General features: G+C 37.1%; 1 long non-coding RNA gene across 1 annotated transcript in view; it reads left to right on the forward strand.

Annotated features, from left to right (window-relative positions):
• The first annotated feature begins 832 nt into the window (after positions 1-832).
• LOC142212721 (uncharacterized) overlaps positions 833-12,989 on the forward strand; it is an 83,813-nt gene continuing 71,656 nt past the window's right edge. Inside the window, exons 1-3 of the long non-coding RNA XR_012717210.1 lie at positions 833-1,052; positions 2,085-2,682; positions 4,203-4,238. This is a non-coding gene — a long non-coding RNA (uncharacterized LOC142212721). The remainder of the gene's footprint in view (positions 1,053-2,084; positions 2,683-4,202; positions 4,239-12,989) is intronic.

The following is a 12,989-nucleotide window of genomic DNA, read 5'->3' on the forward strand; positions in this document are numbered from 1 at the left end:
CACGATGTATTTAATTACATATTGTAATTAGATAGACGAGATAGACGATAGATAGATAGATAGATAGATAGATAGATAGATAGATAGATAGATAAATAGATAGATAATACATAACACAGAAGGATAACGAGATTGGCAGGGAAGGATGGAAGGTAGGAAGAAAGAAAGAAAGAAAGAAAGAAAGAAAGAAAGAAAGAAAGAAAGAAAGAAAGAAAGAAAGAAAGAAAGAAAGAAAGAAAGAAAGAAAGAAAGAAAGAGAAATAAAGAGAGAAAAAGATAGAAAGAAAGAAAGAAAGAGAGAGAGAGAGAGAGAGAGAGAGAGAGAGAGAAGATAGAGAGATAATAGAAAGCCAAGTCCTATGTAAATAGATACATGAATACGTAGATAGACAGATAGATATACAGCTAATACATACAGAGCTAGATGGACAAACAGATAATACATAGAGAGATGTATTTGTGGATGGATAGATTAGATAATACGTAGATAGATACAGGAGTAGGTCTGTAGGTATATAGCCAGATGCTATGTAGATACAGGAGTGATTATGTGGATGGATGGATGGATGGATGGATGGATGGATAGATAGATAGATAGATAGATAGATAGATAGATAGATAGATAGGAGATAGATGCTAGTTAGATAGATAGATAGATAGATAGATAGATAGATAGATGAGAGGATATATAGAGAGATAACTAATACATAGAAGGCTAGATGAATAAACAGATGCTACCTAGAGAGGTACGTGGGTAGTTTGGTAGGTAATAAACAAGAGGCGATCCTTGCAGACATGTAGCTAGCTAGCAGGCATATGTGGTGAGGGGTTAATGTTGAGAGCGCCCCCTCCCCAGTATCCTGTGAGAAGTAACCTGCATTAGAATGTGCATGCAGCTGACCTATCCTGGGGTGTGACGTCAGGACGCAGCACTGCGTGGAGGAGAAACCAAAAAAAGGGGATTTTTCCCTTCTGTCCTTCTCCATTTCCAAAATGGATGTGCAGATGAACCCAGGGATGTACGTGCAGCAGGCTGCGGGAGCGCCCCAGAGGTACCGGCTGTTGGGCACAGTGCCCCTGACAGACACAGGGGGCGACGGCTGGGAAGGGGGAGATGATGACTGGTAATGGGGCACAGCTGTGTGCCAGCCTTCCATACCTAGAGTATTGTATACAGCATGTCACTGCATCGCTGCCAGCATACCCTATAGAATGTCTATATAGCATGCGGCTCACTGGCAGACATGCCACCGCATCCCCTGCTCTCTACGCCCACCTATCCTCATTCATCCCGACACTGGCAGCTGGGCTCCTCGGACCTCACACTAGGCTCTCCTTCAGTTTGTCTCTACGGTCACTGCAACAACAAGGCATCGCCACATCTCACTTCACCAGCTCACTCCCCTTCTACACCCCACTGTACCCTCACCAGCTCACTGCCAATTCTACTCCTCACTGTACCCGCACCAGCTCACTGCCACAACTCACTGCACCCTCACCATCTAACTGCCACTTCTACACCCCACTGCACTTTTTGCATCTACTGCCAATTCTACAACTCACTGCACCCTCACCATCTAACTGCCACTTCTACACCCCACTGCACTTTTTGCATCTACTGCCAATTCTACAACTCACTGCACCCTCACCAGCTCACTGTCACTTCTACACCCCATTACATCATGAAGGTATCGTACCCTCACATTCACACTGTCACTTGAATACCTCGCTGCACCCTCCCCAAGGCTCAGCACTTCCACACCTCATTGCATCCTCCGTATGGCACTGCCACTTCTTCACCTCACTGCTCTCTCTGCATCTTTCTGACACATATGTCAGTGCATCAGTCATTCTCGGAAGCTTTGCAGTGGTCCACTATTGACTGCACAGTGCCCTCAGCATCTACCAGCAGTTAGGATCACTGTATTGTGCAGTGTGTGCTCCGCACAAGTCCCTGGATCCTCACCTTTCCATACAGTGCTGTGACTCTAGATCCATCCTCTGGAGGAGCTGCTTCGGTATACCCCAGTTGTAGCAGCATCACCTGTCATCTCTTCAGCTGTTGCTTCTTCTCCTTCATCCAGATTGCAGTGATTCCAGAGGACCTGGGCATTAGTGGAGGATCCAGGGATCTTCTTCCTTCCCCAACACGGATACAATAAAGAATGAACTTGGGTTGCTGCCCAGTGCCTTGTATACAGCGCCTGGTTCACAGTATGTGAAGTTCTTCTAGTCTGTGGCTGCTTGAAGGATATCTTCTCGTTCTCTCCCTGTCTCCTGGAGGTAAATGGGATCTCATAAGTTATTCCTGTGCTATTGAGCAGGGGGTCACTAAAAGGCGTGAATAAAACACAAAATAGATCATGCAGCGGCTACACAATAGATATGACAATGAATGGGAGCTCTCATAGGATTTCTGCACACGTCTGCAGAGGCACTGAACCCCAGACACATCTTGTGGGAGAAAACAAGTGCAAGACATCACATTATTACAACTAAGTTAACAGAGGGATTATCCTCCCCCTCCCCCACCTATCCTCTGCCTCCTATGCACCAGACTGGGGAGCAGCTCCATCACCTCCTGCCTGACCAAAACTCACAGTGGACCAAGCAGGAGACAGACCCTCCACCATATCTCTATTTACTTAGTATGGATGGAGACTAAGAAGTCATTCTATACAAGTAAGTGTGTATTTATGTCTTTAAACCACCATGCATGACACAGGAATATATCAAGTATTTCTATATGTATGCCTAACCTCATATGTGTAACATTGTGTGTCTCAGATCGATAGATAGATAGATAGATAGATAGATAGATAGATAGATAGATAGATAGATAGATAGATGTGTGTGGTTAAATATATATTAGTTTAATACATAAAGCATATATGTACATATCCATTACAAAAATATACTTAGACAGACATTTCTCCAATAAATATATTTTTCTACTTGACACCATTCCCTGTTGTGAAGTACAAAAAGCTGAAGTGTATGTATCCCAGGGCTCCACACCCCCTACTCCTTTTGTGAGCCTGGCCCCTGTACTAATGATTCATTCTTCTTATTATTACAAGACAAACTTCATAACAAAACGTTTACCATACAAGACAAACAGTTGCAGGCTTGTTTAGAAGCCTGGGAAAATGCCCTGAGTGCAGTGGAGTCCAGCCTATTCAGTGCAGACCCTCTGCCTCAAGAGACCCTCTCCCCCCCAGACATCATTGTCATGCTAATTGGACAAACTGAACTTGATTTTGAATCCCCTCTCTATTTTGGGCTGTGGGAAAAATGGAGAAGCTACAGGGAGAAATGAATGAATCAGGCCTTCCTTATAGCCAGCATACAAAGGGGGCATTCTGCCAGACTTAACTTTTTAAAGACTAACACTAACACTAGCCTAAGCCTTGTGCTGCATATATTATCTACAGTAAGTAAACACTGGTATAGCATCAAAATATTCACGCATACCTACCCCGTAATACTTCCTACTTCAAATTTAATTCCAACAATATATTATTATTATTATTATTATTATTATTATTATTATTATTATTATATTCATGTGTTAATCTGGTTTCTACTAATATTTATTTACATAGCATATTCTGAGAGCAGGTGTATTGTAGATGATCATTCTACATACATGGTTTGATAGATAGATAGATAGATAGATAGATAGATAGATAGATAGATAGATAGATAGATAAATAGATATTTTATAAATACATTTGTTAAATGTTTTCCATCTTAATATAGCTATATGTATGTGAAGAAAATATTGCACCTTTATTCCATAAAAGGTTGTAATGAGGAAGAATAATATTAACAGAAGGCTTTTTAAATTATCAATTACTACAATATTCATATTCTTAGAATCTTATTTTATTTATATTATTATTTTGCTTACTTGTATAGCACCAACAAATTCCACCGAGCTTTACAAACATTGTTACTCACTGTCCCATATTGGGCTTATAATCTACATTCCCTATCTGTACCCTGTATTGCATCATTGCTATTTAAGAAAAAAAAAAAAATAAATAAAAATTAAAAAGTGTAATTTAAGAAAGAATAGGTATAAACAATGACACCTGTCATTTTAAACCAATACTTCAAGTACCAAAAAGAAGCTTTATGCATGAATGTGTGTCAACCTAAATACTATAGAACACTGAACACCATCTGTTGTTTTCTAGGTTCAAAATTCATGAGGACATTTTACGGAGGACAAGGTAAGATCACATTGTGTATTTTGTTGAGATTGCAGGTTAATGGAGACTGTGAAAGTGATATTCTGTGATATTCTGTATATGCTTATTTGATCTGAATTTCGCCAAATATATTTTATTTAACATATATATTGGTGAACATATCAAATATATAATAAATACTAAAAGCAGTATTTGACTATATATGTAAATAAGTAATATATAAGTAATATATGTAAGTATAGAAACTGCAAAGTTGTGGCATTCCATATTATTATTGATAATATAAAATATAATATCATTAGATGTAAGCGGAACATTTAAATGCATCTAATAGATAATAGATACATACATAAATAGAACACAAATGTATGATAGATAACTAGATAGATAGATAGATAGATAGATAGATAGATAGATAGATAGATAGATAAAAAAAAGAAATCACAAATAAATAGATGATAGATGATTGGTAGGTTGTAAATAGAAAGATAAGAGACAGACATTAATAGATAAATATATAGATATAAGACATGTAACATATGGATGGATGGATGGATGGATGGATGGATGGATGGATGGGTGAATAGATAGATAGATAGATAGATAGATAGATAGATAGATAGATAGATAGATAGATAGATAGATAGATATGGTAGGCTTATAGGTTTGACAGGTAAAGAGATAGATTGACAGACAGATATTAAAAAACACAGATTTTCAGTAAAATGCTTGGCTACAGATGCAAAAACAAAAAGTGTAAATCCCATTATGTAATAATCTGATTATATCACCGACCTTTTAATATTATTGATTCTAAGATTTAATATTCTAGACAGATGATAGATATTTCTTTTTAAATGTGTCAGCAAGTCTAACCTATTATATGGCTATAATTACTAGAATAGCAGACTAATGTGTTGAGAAATACAGCAAAGTAGTATACAGACATGGCTAGAATTGATTTCCATATAATTATGTGCTATCATCTGCGTATGTACACGTATATTATTTGCATATCATGTTAGTCAGTTTTATAGCAGGACAGTACAATCTGTCGGATTCCAAACTAATCAATAGGAAACAGTAATTTCTATATGATTTGATTTTATGATTTAATCCATGTTTGTAAAGATCAAAAAGTATGTGAATAAGAAATGAAGCGTCTTGTAGACTGAGCAATACACTGCTGTCACGTGCTGTGTATGTCATAAACAAAGGGGGGAATAATGGTATTACACATGACGGTGAGATGTGATTGATAATAACCATGTGTGTAGAAAGTGCCTGATGTTGGGTTTCTCCCAAGCTTTGTCTCAGGGTGTGAATGCTGGGAGTGGTTATTAGAAGATGCTGTTTGGGAATAATTTGCCAGATCTAGGCCTAGGGGCATGTGTGAGATCTTGCTTAGCTTCAGTAAAGGGTATCGCCCTCTTTCAATCACATAATGCATCAAGGTCTTGTCCTTAGATAAATTAAAATGGATGAAATTGGGTGTGACTGGAGAGGTATTAATATCACATTAGCGACATTACTATTTTATAGGCAGAGTACAATGAATGGTCATATATAGCATACTAGAATCGGAGTCGGTAAGTTCAGGAATGATGTCCAGTCAAGTTACATGACCTCAGAGCTGTTAAAGGGAGTGTTTTATTCTATAACCCCATAGGAATAGATCTGTGCATTTGCCACACAATCTCTACAACATAGCATCAGTCATGAATGAACAAAGCACAAAATCCTATTTATCTTATTTTCGCTTACTTTTATAAAATGTGTAAAACGAGTTGGCTAAAGAGTCTATAACATGAATAACAAAGGCCTGCTTCAGGATTATTAAGCCCTATTAGTCAGTATACTGGTGGCACATCTTGAAGTCCAAGATGTCAGGAAGATCGCACACAGCATTCTTTGACTGAATGTATGTTGCTATGTGAACAAGCAAGCTCGGTGACCATAGAGATAAAAAAAATCCCAGTCACTGAGCATTATGAATGCAGTCAGCATACAACCATCAGACCATGTGGACGGCATGGTGAGAAAAACATGTATCACTAAGCACAATGAGACCTTACACAAAGAGTTAATAACGCAGAGGGAAGTGGAAATGTATTGGTTTATTAAATTTCTAACTATATGTTAATCCAACATGATGAATCTATGGCCAGACATAGCAGCCAAGAAGTCAGCTCTTTATTGTTTGCAGTCTTGGGGGCGGGGGTTTGCTAAGAAACTTCAGGCCCTATTTCTGAGGGCTGAGAAAGGCCTTTACCACAAAAAAGAACCGCAGCTCAGAGTTCCAGGTTTATGTAGACACCTGGGTGACCAAGTCACAATGGACTCTTTGTCTACCTCACCCTTTGCTTGACAATAGTGGAGCATGTTTACCCAGATCACCAAGTCTGCCTTGTGCTGACATCAACCCTGACAGACTTCTTTACTATTCACATTAAATCTACATGACCTCAAACTAACTTCAGTGTCATCGAATACATAGCATATCTATGGGTGGTCTCGAATAAACCTTTTGTCTTTAAGGCCGGAGTGTTATATCATGCGTCTGATATGTAGAATTTGTCAGAACAACTCGCCATGAATTTTTTTTTTTTTTTTTTTAAATGTAGATTGTGAGCCCCACATAGAGCTCACAATGTACATTTTTTCACAATCAGTATGTCTTTGGATTATGGGATGGAAATCCATGCAAACACGGGGAGAACATACAAACTCCTTGCAGATGGTTTTCTGCCCTTGGCAGGATTTGAACACCAGGACTCCAGCGCTGCAAGGCTGCAGTGCTAACCACTGAGCCACCGTGTGGCCCCAACTCACCATGAAATTTGAGTTATGGAAATATAACCCACTGAAACTGAAATAGAATGTATGTCAAAGGCAACGGACCATATTACTCTCTTGTCCAGTGGCCAAACCATTAGCCTTGCAACTTCTGGCAGCCAGTAGGCGACAGTATTTCTGCTGGACTTTATTGACTTCACCATATTTGGCCTTTACATTCATGGTTTTATTACACTGGGTACATTTTCTGTATACATTTTATCATTTTACTATCTGTATTGTGTCTTCTGATGTCATTGAGCGTCTTCCTTAGCCCTCAGCTTCCTATAGTTTAATACCTAGTGAAAAATTATATATATATATATATATATATATATATATATATATATATATATATATATATATATGTCTGACATAGAGAGATTAGACTGTGGAATCATGCCATTTCATATATTCCCTGTTCTGCACTGTGAAAAATGCTCCCACTATAGAAAAACAGCAGTAACTATATATAATAATGGAAAAAAATCCAGTTTCGTATTTGATCTATAGCGGTTTGTATGGACAAGGATAGCAGTGATATTATTATTTCAATGGTTTGCTCATATTATATGCCAGTGATACGCGAAAACATATTTTTGTGAATTTTTTGTGCATACTGGTTAATGGTTCAAATTTTAAGAACATTTTAAATTCTGAAAAAAAAAAAAAAAAAATCTCCCATTGTAGAAAATACGATGCAACCCTTACTTAATAAATGGTGAAGATTCAGGCTTTATTTCACTATACACAGATGTTGTCGCACTGTATTGACCCTTTGTTTTACCATGAAATACAGATCTCTATGAGGCTTGTGGATTCTGTAATGAAAGGCATAGCTGTGTTGTTTACAGTGAATTTCAGCGTCTCCATGTGTAAAATCGGGTTGTGCACATGTATATATTATTTTCTTCTTTGTAGCCATAAATGTTTAGGGATTTTACTCCTAATATTCTCCATTGATTCCTGTTTCATGTGTAGATTTAGCTGATGTGTTCGGCCATTGTTCTTGTTGTAAGGTGGATATATGATGTTAGGCCTCAGTTTTGCACAAAGGCCATCAATGCCACGTTCTCATGGCCTCTCTATTTGACATATGCCAGACTGTATTTTAATTTTTTCATCTCCATGACACTGGAGGGGGATTGAAGATTTGCACATATTCATGTGTGACCGTTTAATCCTTAGAACTGAATGTACAAGTAAAATAAAGATGTATATTTAGAATTATTATATTGCGATTTGCAGATACAATTGAATTTTATTTATTTATATTAATAATTTTTTTTCATTTTTGTATTTGTTAAATAGGAACACACAATAGATAACCGAGATCAGTTTTTTGTAAAAATTGTATGGGAAAATGAGTAAACAATGTAAATATCTATGGCAACATATTTATTATAGTTTAAATGTATCTTGAAATATTCATTTTTTTTGTATGATGAAAGTTAAAAGGTTTATAAAAATAGATAATAGTGGAAATAGTGAAAATTTCAATCGAATTGAAATATTTAATTTAGGGGTAGCTAATTCTGCACACAAATATTGTTTGTAAATGTGATTTTTTTAAAAAATGAAGTAAAATTATTTGTGCTATCAGGTCTTAGAATTAGCTGCCGTAAAAGCACAACAGAACAGTGCCCCCAAGTGGCAAACAATCATAATGCTAATTATTAGGAATCAGTTATTAAATATTTAAGGATTTCTTATCTGAGTTTTTTTTTAAAGAATAATAAAAAATAGAAAGGTTTAAGAAGACAAATACCTTCTTTGACTGTCACTTTAATTTTTGACAAATATAAAATAATTATGATTATGGCTCCAGTGAATTAGGATTGATTTTTTAGGAATTTTTCTGTGTAGTTTTATGCAACAAATTGAATGTAAACATAAGTAAACAGCTCATGTATGACCAGGGAGACAATTGCAATGTGTTGCAATATATTTTGTTTCTTTGGGGTACTATCGTCTCCTCCCATGTTACACTGTGGCTGATTTTTCATGATGGTATTTTTAATGCCACCTTTCCAACCTGGTTGTTTTTTTTTAATAGTCTGTTTTCTTGCAACAAATGTATTGAAATGCTTCATTCTGGTTTCTAAATGTGTTAGAATTCTCTAGGTGGAGGGGGTCACAGTTCACTGTGGATGTATTTTTTGTGCACTTTTAAGTTAGAAGTGGAGTGTGCTTGGGCAAAAATTTAGCAACTTTTAACTTTTCAAAGATGTCGCCTATTAAACCTCGCTCTCACTAGAAGTCTCTTGAAAAAAGATGCATTAGGTGAAAATTTGTAAAAAGAAACTCATTAAATTAGTTGCATCCATTAAAAATGTTGCAAAATAGATAAAAGCACCAGAATTGTGCGACCAAAGCAATGATAAATGGACACAAATGTGCATAGCATGGATGCCTGTACTAGGGGAATCTCCAATCCCCCGTATGCAGATAATCCATTGTACAACATTGTATGGACATTTCCATGGCTACTCCCCGATAAACATCACACCCAGTTGGGATTTAGAACTATATGTAGTGCAAATGTTAATGTACAGTAAGTGGAATCTCCCCATGTATTCCTTCTTATATTAGGTTTACACTAGCATTGTCTCTCAGTTGTTCTGGTCCATCGGAGTCCAACAGACCCCAACAGACCCAAATGTATTATTTTATATTTGCTTCATATTTCTCAGCCATTCAGCTCTACCATATTACCAAATGGAGAGACACATGTGCTTCCTCCTCTCCATTCACAGCAGCTGTTGTATTACACAGGAATGGTGGCGATAGTTGCAGGTCCCAGTATTGGATTCTGTATCTATTATAGATATATAGCCTAGCCAGTAGATATGCCATATTTATCTAACATGATTTAATATGTAAAGCACCATGGAATTAATGGTGCTATATAAATAAATAATAATAATAATATATTGTACCTCAAAGATTTTGTGATAGATATGTATTTACATAGTCATTGTGAACACTGACTGTAAGAGAAATCACTCTATGACATCCTAAAATATAAAAATTAGTCATTCATGGTAAATAAATTTACAGGTTTTAGAAATACAATGTCTTCAAACATAACTATAGCAAATTAGGTTTCAACATTTCAAAAAACATGTACAACATGTAGATTGTTTAAGCACCGATGGCAACCATCATTTACCATTAAAGTGTCATTAAACCTGAAGAGGAACCACAAATATATTTCACATTTAGTAAAGTAAATGCTTCTAGATTGTGTCAGAACTAAAGATATGTGATATATAGTAGATATCATGAGGATGGCCATATTCTTTCATTTCCTGTTTGTAAACCCATTGACGCTATTGTCAGCTTTCGCAACAGCTTACCTCTCGTTCACATCTGCGTTAGTATTCCGTCCGGGGGAGTCCATAACTGCAAGCGGTGTGCCAGTGAAAGCACTCGGATCCCCATAGACTATAATGGGGTCCGTGTGCTTGCCGCCAGATCTCCACAGGGAACATGTGGACAGGAAAGTAGTTCACAATCTACTGTCCTGTCCACATGATTCGTGTGGGCAGTGTACAGCCAGCACATGGACCCCATTATAGTCTATGGAGTCCGTGTGCTTTTACTGCACAGCGCTTGCAATTGCATTTGGTATTCCATTCATGGGGGTCCCCATGCGGACTCCCCCAAACAAAATACCAACGCAGATGTGAATGAGGGGTAATTACAATGGTTACTGGATAGCAATAAACTGTATAGCAAAAGAAAAAAGACAAGTTTTAGGTTTACAAAATATTATAAAGTTTATGAAAAATATATGTGTAACATTTGTAGGGTGACAGACATAATATGATACCATTTGTACAACAAAACCCATTACCCTTTTATGTGGTCAGTATAACAGAATGATATATTCCAGTAGACCATAGCTCATACTTCTCAACAGCTGTACAAAAAAGGGAGATGGAACAAAATTTCATATTTTGCTTAGCAAAATGTAATTCTTTGTGTTAATTTCATAAAGGAAATAAGAGATTTTTTTTTTTTGCCAGAGATTTGATTTGCATATTTAATTAATAGCAGATTTTTTATATGGTGACGTTTCCATGGTGGAGTTCAAACTGCGTTGTGTATAGGTGCCCCTAGAGGGCATATGTGCTGCAGATCATGCAAAAATGACAACATCAACAAGAAAATATTGGAAGTATTGTGTCCCACATTTAGGTTACATCTGCAGTTTCAGTGTGTGACCTTCTGGATTTGTGATGACCGAGTGTAACTTATAAATACTATATCTTGGAAATATTTGGCTAAAACTGAATGATAATTCATACAGCAGCCTAATAATGCATATACTGTACAATTATAGACTCTGGTTTATACTTCTGCAGCCAAGGTTTTTTATACTAGTTTTATTTTGCATTGTACCTGTGAAAGTGTATCTATATGTACTTTATATAGCGTTGCTGTATTTAGTGTTCAGATACACTACATATGATGCCACTGCTATAGGTAGCTTCAAGTATTACTTATTGAGCATTGTCTACGTATGGCAACAGGGATGTACTAGCATTACTAGAACTTGGCACTAGGGTCTAAAGCATAACAGGGCAGTTAAATTTAGGACAAGAGCTACAACACTTGGTCAAATTTTTTAAGTTTTATTTCCATACAGGAGTTTTATGGCATAGTCACAAGATATACAAGTGTGCTTGGCTATTTGCAGAATGGCTATAGAGATAAGTGGAGACATCTATGCATGCATGGCCATCTCCCCAGTCATAGCAACTGTGAAACAGGGTCAGGAGACCCCCTGTTCTAAAAATCGGTGCTGGTCCCAGAGGTTGAGCCTGCATCTGTTGGGCATTTACAGTATATATCCTGTGCCTTTTCCAAAGTCTTTCAAAACCTCCTTTAATTTGCATTTTCACTTCAGTCTGGCTTACCACCAGCAGTAATAGCTCCCACCCACCTGCACAATTTCGTGAGGCTACCACATCCTCAGTATCACCTTTGATAAAGCTATGAGATATAAAAATATGCCATAGTGTAAGTGAACTTGTCATTGAATTTACCCTTCATCTATATACTCCACTCTAGTTAGCCGAGGAAAGTATTTAAGATACAAATCCAATACAGTGAATGAATGCAAGCAATTTTACACAGAACCTTACTAAAAATGATAGAAATTTGTTCTGTGCAACATCATCTATCTTTAACATGGTGGGTGCTTTGCTTTTAAATTAACCCTGAATTGTTCCTTATGAAGTGACTGTTGGACGCCTGTTATTCTGCAGTCTCCGACTTCAGCACCATGGAGAGTGCTGGCAATCCGGCCTAGCCTGCTCCTTACACGTATGTACATTAACAAGGCAGCTAGTACTGTCAATTGCTGAACATATGGAATTCCCATAAATACCATCAATGAAAGTGAATAGTTACAGAAAAATACACCCCTTAGTCCTACTCTGCCATGATATAGCAATTATCTACCATTGTACTATTTATTGACTGTTGTCATATGCCGTATCATTATGCTAATAAATAAAATGGCTTAAAAAAAACTACCTAGAATGTTAGAAAGTGAAGTACTTCTCACCTTAGCAATGCCTCAGCACTTCTGTTCTGATGACTCCCAGCATTGTGGGTAATGACACTTACATAGTTGATTCTAAGATCCAGTGTCACAGTCTAACAGTCATATAAGGAGTGGAGCAGTTACTCATGTTAACCAATCAGATCACTTTACCAATCAGTAGTGGAATATTTCTCAGCTTTTGTACTTAATGGGGCAGACTTACTAATACTATCTAAAAGTAAGACAATGCAAACTTAGACTAGATGGTCTTAGACTGCATCTGATTTATCATTGTCTGATGATGAAAGATAAACTTGGCTCATCTCCTCCCAGACCTGGACTAAAGCATCTGCCAACTCCTGGACAGTCTGTGGTGCAAC

This window comes from Leptodactylus fuscus, chromosome 1 (genome assembly GCF_031893055.1).
Source record: "Leptodactylus fuscus isolate aLepFus1 chromosome 1, aLepFus1.hap2, whole genome shotgun sequence".
In the NCBI taxonomy this organism is placed as follows: Eukaryota; Metazoa; Chordata; class Amphibia; order Anura; family Leptodactylidae; genus Leptodactylus; species Leptodactylus fuscus.